This window comes from Larus michahellis, chromosome 6 (assembly GCF_964199755.1).
Source record: "Larus michahellis chromosome 6, bLarMic1.1, whole genome shotgun sequence".
Taxonomy (NCBI): domain Eukaryota; kingdom Metazoa; phylum Chordata; class Aves; order Charadriiformes; family Laridae; genus Larus; species Larus michahellis.
Genome location: NC_133901.1, coordinates 33,149,723 through 33,174,481, shown reverse-complemented (window position 1 = coordinate 33,174,481; position 24,759 = coordinate 33,149,723). Strand labels below are relative to the sequence as shown.

The following is a 24,759-nucleotide window of genomic DNA, read 5'->3' as shown; positions in this document are numbered from 1 at the left end:
CTATACACAACTGCACATCTGAACCCCTTGTGCCTGCGAGCTCTCACCCTAAATCACACTTCTGATTTCATACTTCTTTGTGCCTAGGATACACCCCAAAGGCAAGCACACATTCACACACACTTTACCTAGAATACTAAGAACTGGCTTTATAAATGCTGAAATCCCTTCCTAAAGGATGGACTAGTCAAGGCCGCTACAGCACCAATGTAGTAGCATCAGTATCTTAATCGTGTCTAAGGTCAGGCACCACAAATACCCCAGTGGCTTCTTGCCTGTGCCCTCTGCCACTGCTCCTCTGCTTTCTCTCGTGCCACCAGATCCTTTCCCAGGGATTTCCCATTCACAGCATCACTGCTCACTTCACCCCCTTCTGCTGGGGGGAGAACATGGTGTTTCCACCAGCCCCTCACTATCTCCAGTGCTGGAGCACCACAGCTGTGCCCCAGCTCAGAGAAAGCACTGGGCATCTGCTGGGGGAGCAAGGGACAGGACTGCACTGGGCAGAGGGAAAAGTCCCACACCATGGTGCACTAAAGGATTGCTGCAGCACCCCAAAACCCACCAAGCCCAGGGAAAGAGACTCAATGGCACGTGAGCGATTCTTTCTGATAGCAGCAAATTGCACTAAGTTAACATGGCATAGTCTACTATACCAGATTTACATTAAAATATGTCCCGCAAGCGTTTACGGCTGCATTGGGTTCTATCCCAACTATCCTTGCTCAGGAAAGTACTGGGAAACAAGCAAGTTTGAGCATTTCCAGCTGTCTTAACAGGTCCTGTCACTGTAATGGGTATTGACCTCCAGGAAGAGCTTTAGTTGTCACCTCTTTCTTACATAAGCAACACCCACTTCAGTTTAGTCTACTACAGACCCACAACTGCCTCTCATGGTGTGCTTTTAAAAAAATGTAAAATAAAATCAACAACACATCAGTCAAAAAAAAAGTTTGACGACACAGTTACTGCAGAAATTTTTTTCACTTCAGTGGCACAGAGATTGGCGTCAGTGTTTTGCATAACACAGACCTGGTAACAGCACAGTTACCACAGTGCTAGCGAGGGCAGAAAACACGGGCACAATCCCACCTGCTGACATTCACCATGTTGCTGTTTCCCTCTTGATAAGGTCCTGCTCTGCTAGGTAAACCACAATGCATTTCTCCAAAACCTCCTGGGACACCCTTTAACACTGGAAACTGGGGAGACGAAGAGAAGGAGTCGGGGGTGAAATCAGCTCTATGAGAGCCATGAATGAATTCATCCCAGAAAGCTCACTTTGAACAGATGAACCTGAACTTTTGGTTCAATTCTGGGAATTGAATCTTCAGCCTCACAACCTAAGAGCAGGGATTTAGTGATAGGGATTAGAGCTCACAGCTCCAAGGCATTCACACCTCACCTGAGTCCCAGGGTGGCAAGCCTCCTGCCACAAGCCACCATGCTACCTCAACCGCCAGCTCAGAGAGTACTGCACCAGTGAAAACCAGTCTCCCTCACTCTAGGAAATTCAAGCAGTTCATCTCCAGTGAACATCTGGAGATGGTCCATGTGCTGAACACATCAAAAAGATTTTCATTGCTACTTAAATGAAAATTCGTAATAAATCAACTAGGATCCTTTAGAAAATAGCATGCCACCCTTATTAGCATTTGCATGCATATTAAACACCATGCAATTAGTCAAAGTCTTAATGATAACATTTATGCATGAACTTACACAAGAGATGGGACTGAACTGTGCATCCCAACTACGTACAAGTAACCAAGACTACGAGGTACAGCTACTTTTTCTGATGTTCAAAAAGGGGTAAGGTGTATTTATTGGATCGCACATTTATACATCCAGCTACTTTGAAATTACTATACCCTGTAAGGTCGAACTATGCACAATACAGCTGGAAACACAAGGCAATTACAAGCAGTAGCACCTTACCTATGAAAGACATAAAGGCTTCACCTCAATGCAGGTCACAAGAAAAACGAATCCTTCTCACACAATGTAAAAATTGTCTTTCTAAATATATTCGTGCTTTAAAGTGTTCAGATGTAGTTTATCAATGATATTTAGTAAGCAGTCTAGACAAACTATAGATTATTTTTTCTTGAAATCAGGTGAACAAACTCAAATATGACTTGGATTTTCATGATTATCAAGATGTTTCAGCTTTTTAATTTGCTATGATGAGCTTCGCACAGGCAGCAAGACCAGACTTAGGAACTTTCACCTTGCAAGAGTTGGAGCTTCGGTGTCCCCGCAGCTGCATGTAACAGGAACACATGTATAACCCCATTCCCAGTGGTGTCAGGCTGTCTTTGCACCAATACAAAGATCACATACTGTAACACATGTGCCAGAACGCACAGCTGGATGGAGGCAGGGAAAGCATTATCCACTTCACAATTTTTGCTAAGCTTACAGAAGAAGGGCCAAACACTGACTGGGTTATTATCCAATCTGCAAATAAATGCAAGTAATTAATTTAGTAGCATGGCATCGCATCCTGCGGGCTGAATGTCAACACATAGCTATTACAGTGGAACCATTTAAAGGAACAGAACAATTCCCTATGATTTCTAGTATATAGGCTGCTTTCAGGCTACAATCACAAAAAGATCAAAAAGGAAGTCCTGAACATGGAAACAAGATTCCCAGATCGTTAACAAATAAAATACAAAACAATGTATGAAGCCAGCAAACATTTTTTAGAGTGGACAATTTTTTTTAAATATTTGCTCATATCCAACTACATACGGACAGTATTAAAGCACGATTACCAGTGTGAGAGGGATTACAAAGTTAATGCAAACAACCTACTTTTAACCTCTTAAGTACTTTGTGTGATACTAGCAAAGAAGAAGTCTAATGGGAAGAATCATAAAAGGATTTTAAAGATTGGCAGACACTCAATAAAATGGCCAAGGAGAATTCCCTGTAGGCAGCTATAAAACGATGATGGTCAATTCACTTGTGCCGTGATGAACTGTGAGTTAAGCAGCGTCATTCAGAAGTGAAGATCTCTGAGGAGTAACTGGTAGCTCATTGAGACCATCAGCTCAGCTGGACAGGCACAGAGAACAGCCAACAGCCTCTTCTGGTGCACCTGTATCTTAAATATCATCTGTATTTCAAGTTCTTCCCTCTCCCCCACTCCCATCCCACCGTGGCACTGAGAAACACTGAATAGAGCTTGCAGGATGGACTGTCTTCTACGCACGAGGTGGGAACTTGTCTCCCCAGAGCCTACATTAGGTTCTTAAAAGGACAGATCTCCTTCCACGGAGATTTTGAAAACCCAAATGGACCCTTAAAAATCTGACATACCTTTGAGGTTAGCCTTGCTCTGAGCAAGGTAACATAAATTGGTCTGTGATTGTCAGATACATATATTCTCATAGCCACTTACACTTATTGAACTAGCAGTTGAATTAACTATGAATGAGCATTCCCTCTCAAAAAAACATTATAGACACTTTGAGACATGTGCCTATATGGGGTTGTGTCTTCTCAGCCCAGACACTCGTTTTCTTGCAAGCATTCCCAAAGAAATTTTGAACTAAGTAGCAGAATATAAATAATCCACTTCTGATAAATGCGCTTTAGGCCCTGTTTTTGTTTTTTAAAGTGTCCTTTAATAAACCATCTATTTACATTTCGAAAGGGAGGAAAACTGAAATAGGAAATTGCACATGCACGAAAACAAAGGCAATATCTGACAAGTAATTTTGTTAATTTGCGGATAATTGCTCATTACTGCGAAATAAGGCTTTTGCACTGTTTCATGAACAGTAGATAAGAAACCCAAGCCCATTACTAAGTATTGCTTTTGGCAAATGCGAGCTGCTTCTAGCACGGTGAGTCTCCATAAAATCATGTTTCCATTAAACACATACCCTGGCATCCCAGAAGTACTGGTGGAAACAGAACAATGTCTTCTGTCAAGTCATTTAGTAGGGACCTTCACAGGCTTGCATTCACCCTTTTCTGTCCGCTCCTGCTTTGTTCACTGTGCTGCTTTGAATATCACTTACCCCCACACTGCCTCTGCTCAGCACCCTGCCCCCCAAATGCTCACCTTCAGCATTTTGAGAAGAATATGGATGATCCTCTTCCTCCCTCTAAGTCTTGTTCACTTAACTAAAATGTATTCTCCAGACACTCAAAATCCAGAGGCCATTGACACTTTATATTCTTCACGTACCCTCTTTAAGCAGCAAAGCTTTCCCCGAGCCCCCCACTGTCTGACTCACCTGCTGGCACTGGATTTTCACTCCATTTAAAGCAAGTGGACCTTGAGCCCTCATGTGCCATCACTAGCCAAGCTGGCTAACAGTATTTGCACTGAAGGTGGCCACCTTGGAGTTACTTCACCAGTGAATAGCGAGCAGGCTCTGGGAACTGTATGCCATTCACATAGCCAAGCAGGTATTTTTGCAGGAATTGCTCTCAAGGCGCTTTCAAGGTCTTTTTCATCATCGTAACAGCAGGAGTCATTTTTAAGCCTTTCAAATAGTTTTAAATTAACTTCCCTGACAAAGTTTTCCAGAGCAATATAATCTGACTACATAAAACTATGGAGAAAAGGAGGGCCACAAGGAAGACAAAGTACAGACTTCAGAGCCAAAGAGACACTACAGCTTGATTTAGATAGAGCGGTTTCATTAGTATGTAGATTCAAAGTCATTCCTATGCAGTTATTGAAGTGCTAACCAAGCCTTCCTAGCAAGCAAAAATCCATTCTGTGTACAAATGGGGCTTTTATAGCTTGGCACAGTGCTCGACTGTGGAGTCAAACTTTTCAATGCCTGGTAAATTTTTACTTGAAAGTGGCAGGAGAGCTCATGCCAGAAGCTCATATGAAATGCCAGCTCAGTGGCAGAAGGTCAAAGCATGGTATCAAGAGATTTTATGGAAGCTTTTCAAGACAAACTTCTTAAAAGGATTGTGCTATCTAGAGAAGCACAGATTTATACTGCTAGGAAAGCCTAGTAACAATCTTTATGACTCCTTTCCAATCAAGGGTAATATCTTTAATACTCTACCTTGCAAAAAGCACGGCAGTAGGGTCTCCTGTAGGTGGCAAGAGCATTTTCTGTGTCTATTTAATCCTTGGTTATTTTGCTGAAGTTAAGTATAAAGAAGAAATGTTAAATGCCAGAGCTTTTGTGCAGACTGTCCTCTACACAAAAAAAAAAAAATCAAAACCAACCAAACAAAAAAAAAACACAAAGAAAGAAACCCCACCCAAACAAAAAAAAAACACCTTCAGATGCAAAAGGTGTTATTTCAAGCATAAAAAAAATCCAGAAGTCAGACCCACAGACAACTGAAGAAAGCACAATAGAGTTTAAAGACCAACAGCCCAAACAATTACCCTTTCTCCATTAGTACCTAAAACTATGGCTGCAGGAGAAGGAGAAATTTAATTTGAACTGAGAGAAAGGCTTTATATTCTCTACCATTTTTATAGAAGTATTTAAGGTTAAGTTAGTGTCAACAATGACCGTGAACAGAGGTCAAGCATGAAAACTTTCAACATACTGGATTTTGCCAGCTGTCACCACATCATAATAAAAAAGAGAGACAGTAAAACCCCATCGAAACCTGATCTGTCCGCTCAGGGTATCGCCTTGCATCTATACCAATGCACTGTTAGATTCACTTACAAGAGCAAATTTGCAAATGCTTATACACTCTCCCATTAAAGCACTTCAATGGTCTGAATCTGCCATTTTAACAAATTCAAGCATAAGACTTTGAATTCAATTAGCACAAATCTCAGTGCTCCCAACATTAAATTTGCAAGTGACATTCAATGGCATTCAACACACACAAAGCTAAGCTAATACACTAATGGACCAGCAAGGAAAATTGTAAGACACTCCAAAATGCGATGCTCTTTTTTAGTCAAGGAAATTAAAGGTGTAGGCTGCACTGGACAGGAAGAGATGACAGCTATTAAAAATCCTTCTTAAACCAAGGCTGCAAAAGCTCTTCTTTTCAGATGCAGTGCACAGCTACAGCTGCACATCATCTAAGAGCAAAGAAGAAAAGCAGCTGCTCTATTCAAGAAGATCTTCTTCCAAACTGCTGGATTTGGGGGGCAATACACCTAATGTAAGGCTGTTGTAATTCCTGTTTTAGGAACTGAAATGTCTTCTACTGTTTTTACTTGTTTCCTCCTACCTCTTTTTCTGATGAAGACTTAGGAAACACAGCTCCACTTGCCACCGTTCCCCAGACTCACACCGACTGATGCTCACAGGAGAGCTAAATTTTCCAAGCCCTGTCCCAGCTGGCTAATAAGGACACAACGCTGCACCCCAAGAAGCCAGCCCAGGGAGCACAACACCCAAGGAATTCTGCCACCCTACCTCCCCACCACACAACTGCGACTCACCCAGCTTGGTAAGAGAGCTGCCAGTTTTCACATGACTATGCTTCCTGCATTAGAAGAGCACAAAGCTACTGGACTTCATGGATTCCTTTAGGGGTTTTTTTTTCCCCCCAAGTGACAATATGTTTTGCCTTATCTCCACTTAAACAAAGTAAGCTACCTCCAAAAAGCTTCAAAACCAGGAGGCAGACCATGCTGGGAAGCCTGAGAGAGAAAAAAGCTTTAAAGTCATGGTAAAGCAGAGGGAGATTTTTTTTGTTTGTTTGTTTACATCTAAGCAAATTAGCACAAGCAAAAACTACAGTTAGTGAAGATGCTTTCCCAATAAAGATGTATTAGTGTTTTTCTTTGAATACAGATGTGTAATTGGATACCAGAGCAGAACTGCACAAGCTGATGAAGGAAGCATCAACAGGACATGTTCTGCTCCACACAAGTCTTGCTCCTCTGATTTAGATGAGTGAACTGTGAAGACCAGCAACAGCAGTAACTACATTTTAAAAGCTGCTTTTCTTTAAGATACATGTTATAGTCTCCTAAATTGGACTTAGTCAAGAGCTATTAGAACAAAGCTCAGGTGGTACTTTCAAGATTTTTTTTGCCCCCTCAACTACGCTAACGCATTTGGTAAGAGCAGAAGCAATACCGACACACATTTTAAATATGTTTAAATATTCACATTAATGAACCATTAACGAACTATACGCAGCACAGGGAAACCAGTTACACTTAGTAGCTTATAAGGAGGGATGTTCTTCTTATCAACAAAAAACAAGCCCAAGTAACCTGCACCAAACACTGCCTCTGCTAAATAGATTTTTTAAAAGCATAAAATATATTTGGGGTGAAAGAGTCACAAAAAGCCAGCAGGTTTCATGCTTTCTTCAGACCTGCATTTCCCCCAGCCCTTGCGGGGTGAGGTGAGGGGGAGGACTTAATTATTAACTTGAATGACGCCACACACGGTGGGAATTCAAGCTGTATTAAAAGCCGGAGTGTTGAATCCACAGCACAGGTGTCACGCAGAACATCAGCCTTTGGAGGGCTGCCTGCCCCTATCTACAGGCTGGTGTCCTGGGTACAAACAAGCCTCCGATGACACCAAAATCCTTTGGAAGACACTGACAGTACAGGGGAACTCAGTTCATGACTCTCAGATTCTAAAAAACCTCAAAACTCAGGTTTTTGAGCTCATTTTAAGCTCACCTCTACTTCAGAGCATTTTTTCCACGTATAGTTGTTTTTGATGTGTTTCGCTTGAATTATGACTGAAATAGCATTCAGGTGCTCTGCTCTATTTCAGCAAAGAACAGTTTGGACCCACCTCGCTGTGAAGCCTTAAAAATCCTTCCTGCACATGTCTGCGTGAACCACACCATTAGAGAAAGATCTCACACCACGTTCAACAAAACCAGCGGTCATGGCCACGTGCAAGTCTCCTAGTTCTTTTTTTGATGGTGCTATACAGATGTATTCTTTTTACTCCAAGCAGGCCCTTCCTGACATGCTAGAGAACAAGGGTCTGGATTATTTTTGTCTGAGCATTTTTTTACTGGATGTCCTGTTGCCCCAGTTAAAGAGCCTTTAATTCGGCAACCATTCCTTACGGCCAAACTGAAATTGCTATTAAATCTGAGTTAGTCCCAGGCCACCCATATTTAGCGCACCAATTAACCAACACTGAACAAGGCAGAGCAGCAGCCACCAGAAGACAGGAGGAATTTTTAAGCTCTCATCACCCATAGTGCATGTATTCTTCCTCCACATGCTCAGTTCAAAAGAATTCAATAATTATTTAATTAAAAGCACCACCTATTCATGCTTGACAAGTGTTGAGAGAAGCAATGAAGAACATGAAGAACAGGTATATAGAAGGTGCTATTAACAAGCCACTGCCTTTTGACGATACCGTTAACTCTGAGTAGTCAAATAGTATTTGTGAATACCTCCAAGTCCTGAAAGTGATCCACATACTTCAATTTATTAAATTTAGAAGTGTTGCAAGCTTTCATTAAAAGCTAATTAACCATGCAGAGACACCTTATCTCTAGGTTGATATGTGAAAGACAAGCATGATGAATGCTTTGGGAATCACCGTTTGTTGCACAGACCACAAACACAGTTTAAAGGCATCTGAGCTAAACTTAATTCTGCTCCACATGCACAAACCTGGAAAAATTAAGGCAATCTCTCTGGATTTAAAGGGAGTTTGTTACCTTTATTGTAAAAGTAGCCTTTGTCTTTTGTCTGCCGACCAGGGTTGATTGCGTTCTCTTTCCAAACTCTAAACAAGTTCACAAAGCTGAAGCAATTCCACTGCCCAGCAAAATACTATATTTATTGAAACAGAAGTGCGTATTACTCCAATGCAACATCCACTCCCCAAACAAACAAACATAGCCAAGGCCAAACACACCAAGACCAACAGCAGAGCATCCACTGACTTCAGTTGTCAGGCACCAGGTCTGTATTTTACACTGGTTTGCAAACAGGCATGAAAGCCAACAGAAATCATTTTCACCCATGCAGACCTGAAGTGGCACAACACAGTCTGAAGGAATCGCTGCAAAACCTGTCATCACACCATGATGCACCAATGCTGCCATCGGCCAAAATGACACGAGGATGTTCATTGACATCCCATTTCCAGCTCTGCTTAGACAGGCTGTCTGCATCAGCAAGCTTCACCAGCACCATGTCAATATTGCAGAGCTCCCATTTTTTACAAGTAATACTCCTTTCTCTCTCTTTCCATCCTTGCCTCGTGTATTTACAGTGCCTGAAGGCACTGAGGCCTTCTTTAATGAGGTTTTCACATAAGATAGAATAAATTAGAAACCCTGATCAAAATAGGGCCTCCAGCAGGAACACAGTAAAAAGACAGCCACACGCGTTATACACCCCAAAAAATCCGCATAATGCAGCCTGTCAATCAGCAAGCAATTTCAAAAGTAAACAGGGAGCACACCTGCCTGCCTGATGGCGAGGCCTCTGCTTCTTCACTCCCCTTCTGCCTTCCAGCCCTCTTAGTCCCCGAGAACCTCAGGCCACTGTCACCCAGCAAACCTCAGGCCCAGGGAGGCGGTGCAGCCCCAATGCCACCGCTATGGCCCTCAAAGTCGTGCGGATGGGACAGATCTCCTTCACACTTGCAGTGGACACCTCCAGCTTCTTTTGGAGCAGGAAGTGGCCTGCCTCCGCATCCCAGAGAGATGAGGGGACCAGGCAACCCGGGGGCTGAGTGGGGGCCCAGGCCAAGGCCCCACCTGGGCTGAGGGGACTGGGCTCACCCCTATGGTCCCACCCCAGCTGAGGGGACCACATGCCCCCCAGACGCTATGGGGCAGGGGGGACTGGACCCCCCACTCAGACACCCTGGGGAGAAGGGAAACAGATCTCACCAGACACCAGGGCCGAGGGGGCCAGAGCCATTCCTGGATCCCGGGGCCAAGAGGACTGCGGCCCCCTGAGCTGAGAGGACCAGAGCTGCTGAGGGGACCAGAGCTGCTCCAGGGCCGAGGGGACTGCGGCCCCTGGAGCTGAGGGCACCAGCTGAGCTCCCCCAGGCTGAGAGGACCGCAGCTTCCCCGGTCCCCCCAGCGCTGAGGGGCCCAGATACTCCCGAGCTGAGGGGACCCAAGCTTCCTCAGGCCCCCCGGGCTGAGAGGACTCGAGCCCCCCCCCAGAACCCCCGGGGGCTAAGGGGGCCTAGACACCCCCCACGGGTCCGCCGCCGGCCTGAGGAGCCGGGACCCCCGAGCCGCGGCCCAGCCATGACGCTACACGGCCCCGTCTCCGCTTGTCACCCGCCTCCCCGTCCCACCGCCGCCACCCCCGGGCCTGCGCCCGGCCCCACCGCTCGGCCCCGCGCTGAGGCGGCGGCTCGCTGCTCACCGTGCAGCACGGAAGCCCCGCGGCACCTCGGGTCGGGTCGGCGCGGCCGCCGGGCGGGCGGGCGGATCCCCTCGGGCGGCGGCGGCCCCGTGTCCCGTACGGCGGCGGGCGGGGCGGGCGGCACCGCGCGTCACGTGACCGCCGTGTCATCCCGCGCCGCCATCTTGTGTGCGGCGGGGCCGCTGTCCTGTCAGGGGAGGCCGCTGTCCTGTCAGGGGAGGCCGCTGTCCTGTCAGGAAGCGACGCTGCCAAAAGCCGCTTATCCAGCGGGATTTAAAGCCCGGGACGGCAGGGCAGGTCGGTCCCCGCCGTGAAACCCACTGCTTTTTCCATAAAACAAGCAGATGAGGTGTAGCAGAGTGCGAGGGGTTCTAGCTAAACCTGGCTGGCATCCTGATGGAGCTGGGCCGGGGGTCCTGCCGGAGGTGAGGCCACGCTGGTGTGGGGAGCCGTTCCCTTTCCACAGGGAAGGTGTGATGCAGGGATGGGGCGAGCGGGTCCTGGCCTGAGAGCAATGAGCAAACTCTGACGTCTGCTTTTATTTCACTTTCCAGGGGCTGCTCCTGGCCGTTGGGCTAATGCTCACCTCCATCATTACATCAGGAGCTCCAGAAATGTGAAATATCATCTGTCATTAACGAAATCTTAGTTAAAACAAAATCACAGGGGAACTTAGCTTGGGAATGACCTCTGGACATCATCTTCTCTAGGTAGAAAAGAGGGTAGAATTTAGTTCCATGAACACTTAATACCTCACGTCCTACTTCAAACCTCACACTTCACAAATTGTGCCTTGTTAATGCAAAAAAAGTTGAGGTTTTTTTTTCTATCCAAAAAAGTAAAAAGCATTTTGCGGTGCCCACAGAGGCAATGGGGATACCTGCCTGCATGGAGCCTGCTTTCCTGTGGGTCTGTTCCCCAGCGTGGGAAGATCTGCAAGGTCTGATTAAAATTTTTCCTGTATTTCAGGCGTTTGTTATCTCTCCAAGGTGGTTGCTAGCCAGCAGATTGTGGAGATAGCAGAGCCACGCCACATCCATCTACCCCTCTCCCAGGCAGCAGGAGGTTGAAAACACACATGGGAGTGACTGGATGTGCCGGTATGTCACAATAACATCGAGCAAGAGGCAGTTGTTGCTGATCTTGGCATGCAAACATACAGAAATCCAAAAAAACCCACCTAATGACTTATCCTAATCAGTGAGTGATTGCAGACATTACCCAAGCAAAATCAAAATTAAGCTTGGATAAATAATAATTTATGCACTGGGAATGGGTGAAACACAATGGTGTCCTGCTCCTCTGTAAAGAACTCCCAAATACTGCAGTTTCTTAAAATTAAGTTTAGCCATTCAGAGGGAAAATTGTCTGTGTAATAAAACTCAAATTTAAAGCCAGTGTGAAAGTTACATTTCAAGATCTGCCAGGACCCGCAGCTCTTTACACTTTTTCATCAGTCCTGATGAAGAGGGAACAAGTTTTGTTTGACCTCAGGATCCAGGCAACAGCTTTTGACCTGTGCAAACTGCTTGGGAGGAGAAATGCAGGTGGCAGAAGATGGCTTGGAAGAAGGGTGCTGGGGAAATCCAGCACGAGATTTCACTTGACTTTTCTCCCAGGCAAATCATTTACAATCCAGTTTTTACCTGGTTGTCAATGCCCAGCACTCATGGGCTAAATATAAATGTGTTTTTTTCATCTGAATAGGAAAACAGAGCCTGAGTGTTGTATTGGCCAATATTTTACCACCCTTTGCTTGACATCTCCTGGATGTTATCACGGAAATGAGTGAGAAATGCAGGTGCCACGTTGGGTCACCCAACTTTTTGGCAGTGCTGAGCCAGTCCATAGAGGCAGAGGAAGTTTTCTCCACGTGAATGGACAGGACCAGAGACCTCCAGAGCTGAGCCAGAACTCCTTGGTTTTCTCCCACAGAGCAAGAAAGCACCTTGTAAACCCTCCGAGCTAACAAAATACTGCCTTAAACAAGGAGTTTACAGGGAGACCAGACCCCCCATGTACCACCAATGCCTCTGCCCTCCTGCACCCTTCCAGGCAACTCCTGTCCTCCCCTTCGTTCTTGTTGACACGACCTTGTTTTTAATTCAGTCACTTCCATCTTTTTTTGGGTTAGTCACTGAAGACAACCCAGGCATCGACGGCTTCAATTCTCTCATCCCTGAGGAGGGATTTATTTGTGAGTAGATTTAGTACCAGCTGCCCGGTTCTGTTTTTTCCCCAAGTTGACCAGGCTTAAAATCTGATTCTTACCAAAGCTTTGCAAGGCTGGCTTGCATGAGCGTGGTCGTGCCAGGAGGGGGTTAGGAATAGGGAACTGGGCCAGCTCTCTGCTCCCTGCCTCATTTCTCCTTGGAAAACAGGAAAGCTGATGGCAAAAGCAAAGGGTATCTGCTGGAAGCAATGCCAGGCAAGTGCCAAACACCCATCCAGTCATGCTAGGGACGAAAAGCCTTGTTGGGAGTGCCAGTGCATGCTCCTTGGGGCAGTGGAGCCTGTGGGGGACTTGACAATCCCCGTCACTTTATATCTTTCTATTTGCTCCCCTTATGCCACGCTATCAAGACAGGGACGTTCCTAACAGGGGCTCCTGCTTTCCGGCAGGGCGCTGCGTTCTCCCTGACTATCATTTCTTGCAACCCTGTCCTGCTAATGCCATAATAGGATTAATGTCGCTGACACTTCCCGCAGGGTAACTGTATAATAAATTACCACTTTCTGGGGTTGTTCCCTTAGGTTGGGCATTTTCCGGCAAATAATATGAACCTGAAGGCTGTGCAAATTGATTCCCAGGGAGCCTGACCTCCCTGTTGGGAATGACAAAGGGCCATCCCTGAGGCTTAGAAATAGCTGTCCCGGGCTGCTGCCTGGGCTTAATCCTGCTGAGCCTCTTGTGTTCCTGAAAACAACCTTTCCTGCTGGGCTACAACCAGTCCCCAAGCACTGAGGGTGGGGAAGATGTTGAGAGAGCGCACCAGCACCGGATAACATCATTTCGGGGGGCTCCCTGCCAGATGGAGGTGCCCTTGCAGGAGCAGGGGGGGACAACCCATGGCTCCACTCAGCCAGGGGTTTCTCCTGCTGGAGCTTTGATTAAATCAATTAATCAAAATCAATGCACACAGGAATGAACCAACAGGAAAATGCTAATAGATCATGGTCATTAATAATCATTAGGTATTGATCAGTAATTAATAAATTAATGACATTCAATTTGAAGGCATATTTTTATTTAGATGTAATACATTTACTATTAGCACACTAATACCTTATTAATGAGCTAATATTAAACTAACTTAAATAAAATTTCAATAACCTTCTTCATCTTACCACACTCACTGTAGGTACATCTTCCAGTACAGTAATGACCGTTTACCCAGTCACTTCATTTACGACATCACTGGATACCACATGATGTCATTTATTCACTGATGGTATTTATGACATCACATCCGGTGGCGTCATTTATGTAGGCCGCATCATTTAGTGGCTTTAGCCATGATATCATTTAACGTTAAATGGCATCATCAGCTCAGTGCCTTTGTGATACCATTTTGCTATCATTTTGACACCATATGACATCATTTATTCAGTGACTTTACGCTAGCCCAGAAGTTAGATGAAGTTGCACTGACCGTGATGTTTTTAAAAGCTTTAGAAATAGACATGGCAGGAGTGGTCGTTGCTCCAAATTTCTACAGCACATCGCAGTCCCACGGGGCTTTGTCCCTGTCCCCTGGTGGTAATAAGGACAACAGTAGCTGCAGAAGAGCAAAAAATAAGAATTAAATATGTTGTAAATGGAGTCAAGCAAAGGGCACGTTGCATTCACATTGCATGGTTTTAAGAAACTACAGAGCAGGGTTCTTAACTGCGGCATAAATGGTAAAAGAGATTAAAATATCTACTTCCAAAAGATGCAGTAGATTCTAATTCAGCTATTTTATTATTCAAGCAAGTGATTAATGGTGACATGGCGTCATCTTCTCAGATCAGCAGTGATATTATCCAGTGATCTGTTGCAGGCAAACAGCATTAGAAATGCAAGTGTAGAGTTTTCCTCCTGTTTGTTTCGGATAATTAGAAAAATACGTAAACTCATTTCTTTAATTAATCTGGTTTTAATGGCTGATTGCTCCTGATTAAAACAGCATGTGTCTTTGGGGGAAAATGCGTCAAAATTTGAAATAAAAGGAGAAACACTTAACAGAGGCAGGGCAATAGCAACCATTTCCCTATTTAAATAGAAAAAGAAAGAAAAATGAAAAAGAGGCATGAAAGACAGTAAAAGAAGGAAGACAAGACAATTCAAAGGAGACAACAAGCCAACTGTTACCGGGGGAGGACCCGCGGGGTTTTCCAGAGGCCGGCTGTGCTCGGCACAGGGCTGTCATTGACTTGCCCAGAGCATCCCACGTGCAAATGGAGTGTCCTGCCTGGACTGGGCCACTGCTTCTGGGGACTGGCCGTGTCCGTGGGCTTCGGGACCACAAATAGGAGAGCCCACAGCACCACCATTTCATCCCTGCAGTGGCTCCGTACAACATTTCCTTTAGCACCGTGATAGGCATTTCCCATTGGATAATGAAAGGGGTGTCAGGGGATCCCATAAAAGTGTCAGGGGAATAAATGCTGCAGCTCAGACTTGCCACCGCACAGTCGCGGGTGGGAGACAATGAGTAGCCGTGGGGCTGGGAGTGGGATGGAGCTGATGGCACCATGTCTCCCACCGCAGATATCACTGCTCCCAGCCCCTTCAGCCAGCGACACACTTCTCGCCAGCATCCCAAGGGGACCCCTGTGCCACACACAGCACATGACAAACAGAAAGTTATTCTCCTCCCTATTTCCATCGCTGCTAACGGGGTTTGCTGATCTTAGTAGGTAAAAAAGGCGTTTTCTTTTCAGGCAGTGATGTGTTTCCAGAGAATGGCAGCTTTTCGTATCACTCACCCCCTCTTTTCTGTCATCTTTGGCTCCGACGCTCTGTGCTGCCTCCTCTTCCAAGGAGCGAGCGCCTGCTCCTGACGAGGCTTGTTGAAACCCGCACGGCTTTCCCACATTGTGCATTGCTCCTCACCAGAACAGTCCCCAGCACCAGTTTATTTTTCGTGGCAGGATTTTAATGCCAGCACTGGCATGGCATGCGCTTTTCACCTCTCTTGCTGAGTTGAAAAGGACCGAGCGCGGCTGATGGAGGGCCCTGTGCTATCCTCTCCGTGTTGGAGGGCAGCAAGCAATACAAGGAGACAGGTACAGCCGCGTTACGACAGCAGCTCAGCAGGGCTGTTATCTCTGTGCTCTTGCAGGCAGTGGTAGGAGTTTTGATCTGATTTGCTTTGAAACTCTCATCAAAACTGCACCTCACATGCTGCAGCCCTCAATTTTTCCCACAATGCTAGTGCTGCTCATTCAAAAAGCTTTTTTTTTTTTTTTCCGGGGACCTCTAACATTAACTGTAAATAAATAAATGTAAAAGTGAATTTGCTGAGCCTGACTGGAGCTGACCCACTCTGAGCCGGCACTGCCGCATCCTCCTCCCTGTAGACCCTGCTCGGTCAGGTCTGGCAGCACAGGTCTCTAGCAGCCTAAGAGGCATTCATTACAGAATGGTTAAAATTCAGGTTTTTTCCTGTGGGCAAGACTTAGAAGAAGAAGAAAACCTTGCTCTGCGTAATCAGCAGCACAGAGGTGAGATTTCACAGGGGCAGTCACACAGCTGTGTTTTTGCAGTGACTTGGGGAGCCCCGATTAGCTCCTACCTTTCTGAAGAGTTACCTTGCGGATGCTCCTTGTATTCACTTTGCCAGCAGGTTTATTCTCAGAGCGGCACGCGAATGACGTGCAAGTGCTCAGGGCTGAATTTGCAGTGTGGCAGAGGCTGGGAAGAGGGAGATTCCTTGGGGCAAGGTGGTGTAACAGTTACACTGAAGTAAGAGGAATGGGGACTGAGTGCTTCACAGATGCAGAAGAGGTGAAGTCTCTGCTCCATCCTACCATAGTCAGTCAGTAATTCCCTGGATCCATCTGCTAGGAGTAGGTCCCAGCCAGCACGGAGCTCTGCACTCTCCAACAGGTCCTGGAGGTGGTCAACTCAAAAGTAATGTCCCACCATGGGGTCAGATGTGCCATCACAGGCTGGAGGTTCCCTGGGGTGAGGGTCTCCGGCCCAACCCCCCTCCCAGCAGGGCCAATACTGCAGCTGCAGCAGGTCACTGGGGGCTATGTCTGGGCAAGTCAGGGCATCCCTGGGGATGGGGATTCCCCACCACTGGAGACCCCTTCCCAGGGACACACCACTTGCACAGGGACAGGCTGTTTCCTTGGGGACAGCCAGGGTTTCCCTTGCTGCAGCTCGTGCTGGTGCCTCTGGGGCTCTCGCTCTGAGCAGAGTCTGGCCCCGGAGCCTCCAGGACCCCTTTGGGCAGGGGGAGATGCTGTTGGATCTTCACCTCCTGGTCTCCAGCTGAGTGAGCCCAGCTCCTCCAGACTTTCATCACATGCCCTGGTCCCCACCCACTACTACTAAGACTTGCTCTGCTTTGGAGATCCCTTGGAGCCCCAAACCGGTTCCAGTACCCAGATGCGGCCTCCAGCGTGGAGCAGAAGGACATGCTCCCCCCCGAACCTGCTGTCCACCCTGTGTCAAGTTGAAAAACAGGATGGTGCCTCCAGATTGTCTTCAAGTCACCTCATTTGGAGATCCGAAAAAACCTGTCTGGAGTGAAACTCTGCACAGGTACAGGGCTGTCCACCTGTGGTGGGCCACTGAGCTCTGGACTGTGTCACCTCCATGGCATCTGAGGAGCAGGAGCAAAATGATATCTGGAGGCTCCTAGTCAAGCTCTTGTGTGGTTTTCTGTTGAGCCCAGAGATGATGTAGTCACATAGCACCAGCTCTCCTTCCTGCTCAGGCCCAGGATCCAATCCCTGAGGCTTTTTCTGGTCGCACCCTGTATTTATCCTTCACCTCACACGATTTTGGGGATTGCTGTTTCCAAATGGTTTGGGGATTTTGTCGTCCTGTGGTGCTGGCACAAGTTTCTTCATCACACTGGATTTTCTCAGTTTTCCCTATAGGGGCAGCACTCGCCTTTCAAGCCAGTCTAAAGGAAGAAAAAGATCTGGTATTTTAAAAACTAATTCCTATTCCTAGTGAATGCAGCTCTGATAACAGGCCTAACGTCGGTGTGAGCCTGTATTAAACGGGTTTAGTAGTTATCAATTATTTTAATATTCAACTCACTGCCTAAAGCTGCTTAGTGATTAGCGTCCTGAGTCACCATGCAAGCTCTACTCCTCAAATTAGAATAAGGTCTGTAAGTCAAGCCTCCCTTAATTAAAAAAAAAAAAAAAAAAAAAAAAAAGATATTATGATTGTCCTGATGGAGTGTGGGCAATAATCTTGCTCCACTCTGGATACCTCCAGAGCTCCCTTCCCAGCACCACTGCTGTATGCCATGGGCCAGGGAAATTAAGGACAGAATTAAAAGAGAATAAGTCTCTGTCCGGATCCCCTCATACCTTCCAGGGAGACACCAGCTCCTTTCATAAAACAGACTGAGGTCTTCTTACCAAATTGTTAAATATATAAAATCAGAGAAATCTATAGGGCACCAGGTTCTCCCTGTGAAGATGAGCATCAAACATTATTCCAGCCTTGGTCTTAATACAGTTTTCATTCTAACAGCCTCCGGATACAATAATCCGATGCTGCCCTTAGGCAAGGGAGAAACAAGGAAGCAAGCTGATAATGTTATTTTTATGGCAAATTTTGGTAACTTGAAGATTTAAACCCAAAATCCAAGTGGAGGTAGCATACATTACTTCAGTAGGACTGGAAAATAGTATAAACCATATAAAACTCAGAATCATATAACTTCCTCAGTACTGCCAAGCATGGGAGATAGCCTAACCCCTTTGGGCTGGCTACAAAATTTATCAGTGTAAAAAAATGTTGTTTATGCCTCTGCTAGAGGAAGAAAAGGCAACCGCAAAGCACATTTGTCCTACAGGTGGTTCAGATATTATTGCAGCTTGCTTGGGCTGCGAGTGCCTTTCTGAGGGGACGATGGCAGAAGTTTTGCAGGAAGAATGTGGGAAGTGGAGTGGCTCCCACCAAATTCAACAGGAGTTTTGTCCCGGAGCACCGGTCAGATGTGTCAATCCTATTAGCAGTATTATTCATGGGTCATGGCACAATGGCTGAGGGTTGAGTGTGTTTGTTCTGCAAATTGGACTAATATTGTGAAGACCACAAAAAAGGATATGTAACATGTTTGGTCTCCTGCTGGTATCTAAGATCGCAGCCTACTATGTTTTGTTGAAATGGCATTAGCTCAGATACAATTTTATGGTCACTTATGGCTAGGAGAGACTTCAGCTTCATTAATAATGGTCACCATCTTTTTAACATTTAATAAATCATAAATCATAGCAAAAAAAATTGTGCTCTTGATTTGGAATGAGGCAAATTAAAAAAAAAACAAAATTAAATTTGAAGCCCCTCGAGTCAGCCAAGGCATGGGCTTGCTCCTGAAAGGTGCTGTGACACCTGGTAACCTGGCAGCCGTCAAAGTGAGAGTCTGAGCTGAGTTTTTGGATAAAAAGGCATCACAAGAGGTCACCTGAAGCTCAGGTCAACACATCAGCCCCGTCCTAAAACAAGCTCTGAGTGGCTTAAGCACCTCTCATTAGGTGGGCTGCGTGCATCAATGCCGCACTGCTCACTGGGGGACAGATTTGGAGCCGGGGACCGTCACACAGCTGTACCAAATGCCACCACCAGTGCACTGGCTTTGTTGTCAGACCTCCTGGCAATTGTTTTCTTTGCTGCACTCACTTTTACGGTGACATTGCTGGTCATATGGTGTCATGGCACACTGCAATCGCGCCTCCGTCATGGGCTAGGAGAAATTATCTCCACAGCAGTAATTTGTTTTCAGTGGTTCACTGTCACAGGGCGTGATATCACTACTGTACGTGCACCCTTGGTGCAACAAGGATATATTAGGCACGATGAATAAGCACCAACAAATAGCTCATCCTGTGTCACCCACTGTCCCACGTCCCTCAGAGCTCAGCCTTGTACACCAAGTGTTGCACCTGCTTACATAAGACAGCAGTAATAACACAGAGCTAATAATATAGTATTAAACTGAGTGATAAAACGTGAGAAAGCTGTTTTTAACTGAATGTGGCATGGTATTTTTGATGTAGGAAGGATGCTTGATATAAATGTTGGGAGAAGAATTCATATTCGGAATGTACATGAATACAGATGTGATTTGGATGGCACGCACAGGACATTTAGAAATGGAAATCTCATTACCCTAGCAGTAATTCAGGACTATTAGAGGGAAGCTTAGGGTCTTTAATCAGTAAGACTGTATTAGCATAACAGAGTTAATTGCAATAAAGTAAAAAGATGCTGATTAAATAACATTTTTCTCCACGTAAGACCTGCAACCTACTGTATGCAAAATCACCAGCTGGCCAAATCCTGCCTCTGATTTGCTGAACCTTTCTCCTTCTCTCTAAGTCAAGGAAAGAAAAGGTGGTTTTGCCTCCTGTAAGGCTGGCCCAAAGATGCATATCTTTGCCTCCATCTCGCAGTGGGAGGAACACAGGCTGCCCTTTGTGTTTGCTGGGCTTCCTGCTCTTGTCTATGGAGCTTGATGAAGTGCAAGCATCCCTGCACCGAGACCAGAGGGTAAAGCCTCTCGGGAAAATGCACGCTCTTCTGGCTAATGTGATGAAACCCCAGCTGGAGGAAATAGGAGGGCTTGGCCCTGCTGTTACAGGGATGTGCCCAATCCCAGGGACAGCCTAGATTAACACCTGCGCGTCTTCTTTTACCGAGCTGTCAAAATAGCAACATTTTGTAGGGCAACAGCAACCAGCTGCAAGGGCAAGGAAGGCGACAGCCCCGGGCCTGTACCTGGGACCAGGGACACTGTCCCTGCTAAGCTTCTCCCCTCCAAATCCACAATGTCACAGATTTTAATTTGCAGCAAGTTCTGCTTGAGCAGCTGTTACCACAGAGTATTCTTGATACGGCATTTGCAAACACGTCATTAGTGTTTATCCCCTGCAAAGATATATTGCTTCAGGCCGCATGCTGCAGTCAGGGCAGTATTGCCTATATCCCTGCAAAATATCCAAGGACCAAACAGGTCATCCTAGATTATTCATGATTTGGATGAGGATCACGCATGACGCTGTCTCTTGCATAGGATCACAGTGTCACCACACCACCTCTTGAGGTCTCTACCTCCCACTTGCAGCAGGAGTCACCTCCCATCTCATTGTGGGTTGGGTGCTCCAGGCCCTGACCTGTTTGGCATCAGCAAACAAAGCCAAGGACACATGCCTTTCTGTTGGAAAACATTGCGTCTTTCCCCTTATGTACGATGCATTGGGGCACAATATTGTTCTGTATAAGTATTGTTCCCTTATAAAGGCACTTCTCTGGCTTATTTTAAAACCCGCTGATCCTGAGGTGTCAACAGCTTTGTTATCTCTGTGCTCTGGGGCTGTTCTGCAAGAAGCGTGGCTGAGAGCAGCAAAGTGCTGCAAAAATTTCCTTCCAAAACAGGTACAATTAAAACTGCGTCTCTTCCTGCCCTGGATAGGAACCTCGCTGGGAGCTCAGTGTGCCTTTTCTTTCCTTTTGCTGCCACTTGGAGACTTTATTGGATGTTGTCTGAGATGGTCCCTGTATCCTCCTCTGCCTGATGCTCAGACCACAGCCGTGCTCAAAGGGTGCAGCTCCCATCACCCTGGTTGCCCTCCTCTGTGCCCCAGAGCCGGTCTTTACCACTGGAGCGATAAAAGATACCTCAAGATAAATCTCTTTCTTTAACTGTAATTTTTCTTGAAATTGTTGATTTGGGAAGATCATTGGGTTTGCGTCTAGCCGGACATTCCTGCGAGGTCTCCTAGTCACGATGCTCCCTCTCAGCCAACTCACCCAGTTCAGTCTTAGCTCATCTCCTTGGAATCATAGAATCATGGAAACATAGAATCTTCATGGTTGGAAAGGACCTTTGAGATCATCGAGTCCAACCAGACACACACACAAAAAACCCCCAAAAAACCAAAACCCAACAACCTACAATTTCTGCCCTTCAGAGCGTGCCCTGAAGGGACACATCTAGATGTTTCTTAAATATCTCTAGGGATGGTGACTCAACCACACCCCTTGGCAGGCCGTTCCAGTGCCTGACCACTCTTTCAGTAAAGTAATTCTTCCTAATCTCTAATCTAAACCTCCCCTGCTGCAACTTCAGACCATTTCCTCTGGTCCTGTCATTATTCACCTGGGAGAAGAGGCCAACAGCCACCTCTTTACAGCCTCCTTTCAGGTAGCTGTAGAGGGCAATGAGGTCTCCCCTCAGCCTCCTCTTCTCCAAGCTAAACATGCCCAGCTCCCTCAGCCTCTCCTCGTATGACCTGGTCTCCAGACCCCTCACCAGCCTGGTAGCTCTCCTCTGGACACGCTCCAGCGCTTCAATGTCCCTCTTGTATGGAGGGGCCCAGAACTGAACACAGTACTCGAGGTGAGGCCTCACCAGTGCCGGGTACAGAGGCACCATCACTTCCCTACTCCTGCTGGCCACGCTATTCCCGATACAAGCCAGAATGCTGTTGGCCTTCTTGGCCACCTGGGCAAGAAGTGGCCCATAGCTGTAATCTTTCTTCTGGTGATGACCACATATTTTTCAGGGTTGGTCTGCTTTGCCTTCAGTTCAAGTACAAGGGCTTCAGTACCGGCTCTGTCATCATGGGTCTAGCTGCCCTCAGCTATTTCTGGGCTCCCCCCCAAACCTCCCATATAGCCTTTAGAAAACAGCTCAGAATAGATCCCACCCTTCTCCCTTCAGAGACCAGAGCTGCACACAGGCACGATGGCCATCTCCATGGAGAGCAGAGAACAAACCAAAGCAATTTTGCTGCCTCCTAATGTCTCCTTTCTATCTCAAGAAATAACTCTTTTTATTTGTTTGTTTCTAAATCATTTGAAAGGGGGTAATTAGAAAGGACTATTTATCTTCCCTGGGTGATGCAAGCGCGTCTAGTTCATATAGGACTGGCCATATGGGGTCAGACATGAAGTTCCATACATCTCTGCCAGCGCATACGGAGCACAAAACTGCTGCAGCGAGACTTTTCTGGTGCCGTGGTCCATGCTGCAGGGCTTCTCACAAGTTCTCTTTGTGTTTAACAGCCTGTGATTATTTTCAGCTAAAAATAACGTGCTGTAAGGTCCTGGAAGAATTAGGCGGCTTTCCAATGCCAAGAAGAAGTGCTGACTTTCTGTGTCAGCTCAAAGTTATTCTCGGTAATGAATTAGCCCTTGTTCAGACCACACGTACTTTAACGGGCTCCTTGGCTCTGCCTGCCTTGCTCATGGCTGCTTTAGGAGCCAAGTGCCAATATATGCTCGGCAGTTATGTGCAGAGTGCTTTCATCTGGGAAAAGAAAACCTAACAACATTGCCAAATTATCCAAGAGGAGATCTCCAAACCTGGCTGGCATAATCAAAGCTTTTGAGAAGCATGTTTTTATTGTGCAAGATACGTACGGGGCTTAAAATCGTAATAGCATAATAGTTTCAAATGCAACTATCATTTCTCCTTATTAAATAAAACAACGCATAAGAAAATACTTATTCATTAGCAGGAAGATTTATAATGACTACAAAAGAGGATATTCAGGCTGCCATCAGCAGCTTTGGTACGACCAGAAAAGCCCAGGCGGGATCTTTAAACACACAGACCACAAGTATTCTGTTCTGTGTCTGCTTAAATCAGAGTAACAGAGGGAGCAGGTTGACTTTTAAAATTTTCCACGAGATAAACAGCAGCTTTGGCTAAGCACAACTGACTGAATTTGACCTTATGAAAAGTTTAAAGATAGTTCCAGAGTTCAGGGGTGATGTAAGGATGGCAGAAGCCACCATTTCAAATGAGACTGTTTTGTAAACTTGCTCTGCAAAAATAGGCAACCTCTGTTTGTAGTAAAATGCTACAACCTCAAAGTTTAGCTGGAATTTCTCAGGCCAGGATTAGAGGGGGAGCTAAACCAGAGGTTTTATGAAAGGAACAAGCTGCAACCTTTTCGTGGAAGAGAGAATATTTTACAGTTAGCAACAAGATCCAAGTGTCACCTTTTTTTATTTTAATCTTATTCCAACCCCATGATTTCCCAAAAATAGATGCACTCTCCAGGAATGTCACATTCATCTTGATTCAGCTAATGATATTTATACTTCTACATTGGATGGGATTAATTTTCCTATCCTGTTAATGCAGCACGTGATTATTAAATATCTTTACCACACGCACAGACATATATTTCTCTGTGTCAGAAAGGAAAGCAACTGGCATGTTAAATTACTGAATGATAATTGTAGGTGGCTGTTTTTCATAAAGATTAAGGAATTCCTTTCAGTATACGTTTGAGGTAAAACAGAACCAACTTTCAGTTCAGTCATTTTATTTCTTAGCTAGGCCTCTTCTAACTCTCTGAAATTAACAGCATATTGTGCCCAAAACGGTTCTTTCTCAGAGTGCTAAGACCAATGTTTACAGTTTGTGCCAAGGAATGGTCCACAGAGAGGCTCTTGCTTATACTTATTGCTGTAACAACCAAGGTCAGCTAATTTCGTTATTTGCCACATTGGAGGGTCGGAAGCGGAAAAGCGCAGAGGGGTCCCACCTGCGGGGAGGAACGGACAGGACAGGGGGCCCAAAACTGACCAACGGGGGTATTCCATCCCATCTGCCCCATGCTCAGTAAAAAAGATGAGGGATCAAAGGGTCAACGTTCTTCCTTCAACGGCTGACGTCCGAGGAGGACCCTGTCTGTTCATCTGCCTTTGATCCCGATCCGTGTGTTCCCGACTCCAGCTTTGGAATCCAGTTCCCACCCATCACTGAGTCCAGTCTGAGATTTCCCCAGTGCCTGCCGGTGACGTCATCCTGGGAGCTTAATATGGTTTTGTATATACCGTATCTATTTCATTATTTGCTTTTTATTTTATTACTAGTATTCCATTAAAGTAGTTTAGTTCCTTCTAAACTCAAAAATCTCTTTTATCTCTCCTCCTCCTCTCTGTGTGCGAGAGGTGGGGGGAGAGCATCTGTCGCCCGTCCTTGGCCCATTTGGCCAAAACCACGACAATATGATAAATGGTTATAAGACTCCCTTTTATACTAAATCAGTTCACAAGTGAATTTATTTGACAGTCACGGGTCGTGGGTCTATTGAACAACATTTTCCACCCCTCAAAGGCGTTAATGTAGTGAATGTGTGTAACATCATATTATGGAGTAAAGGTACTGAAACTTCCCAAATGATGGCTTTGGGTACTAACACCGTGTACAACCAGTGCTACAGATCAGATCTAGCCAGATTGCAGTAAGGCTCATTTCACATCCACA

General features: G+C 45.9%; 1 protein-coding gene across 11 annotated transcripts in view; it reads right to left on the bottom strand.

Annotated features, from left to right (window-relative positions):
• Nucleotides 1-10,434, bottom strand: part of SGMS1 (sphingomyelin synthase 1) — a 103,540-nt gene extending 93,106 nt beyond the window's left edge. For 3 of the 11 annotated variants that reach the window (XM_074590607.1, XM_074590592.1, XM_074590615.1), the window contains exon 1: nucleotides 10,295-10,403. The gene's annotated coding sequence lies outside the window, so the exon portion shown is untranslated. Of the gene's footprint in view, nucleotides 1-10,294 lie in introns of all 11 variants that reach the window. The other 8 variants (XR_012587474.1, XM_074590590.1, XM_074590611.1 and 5 more) reach the window with 6 other exon arrangements.
• Between the last annotated feature and the right edge of the window lie 14,325 nt (nucleotides 10,435-24,759).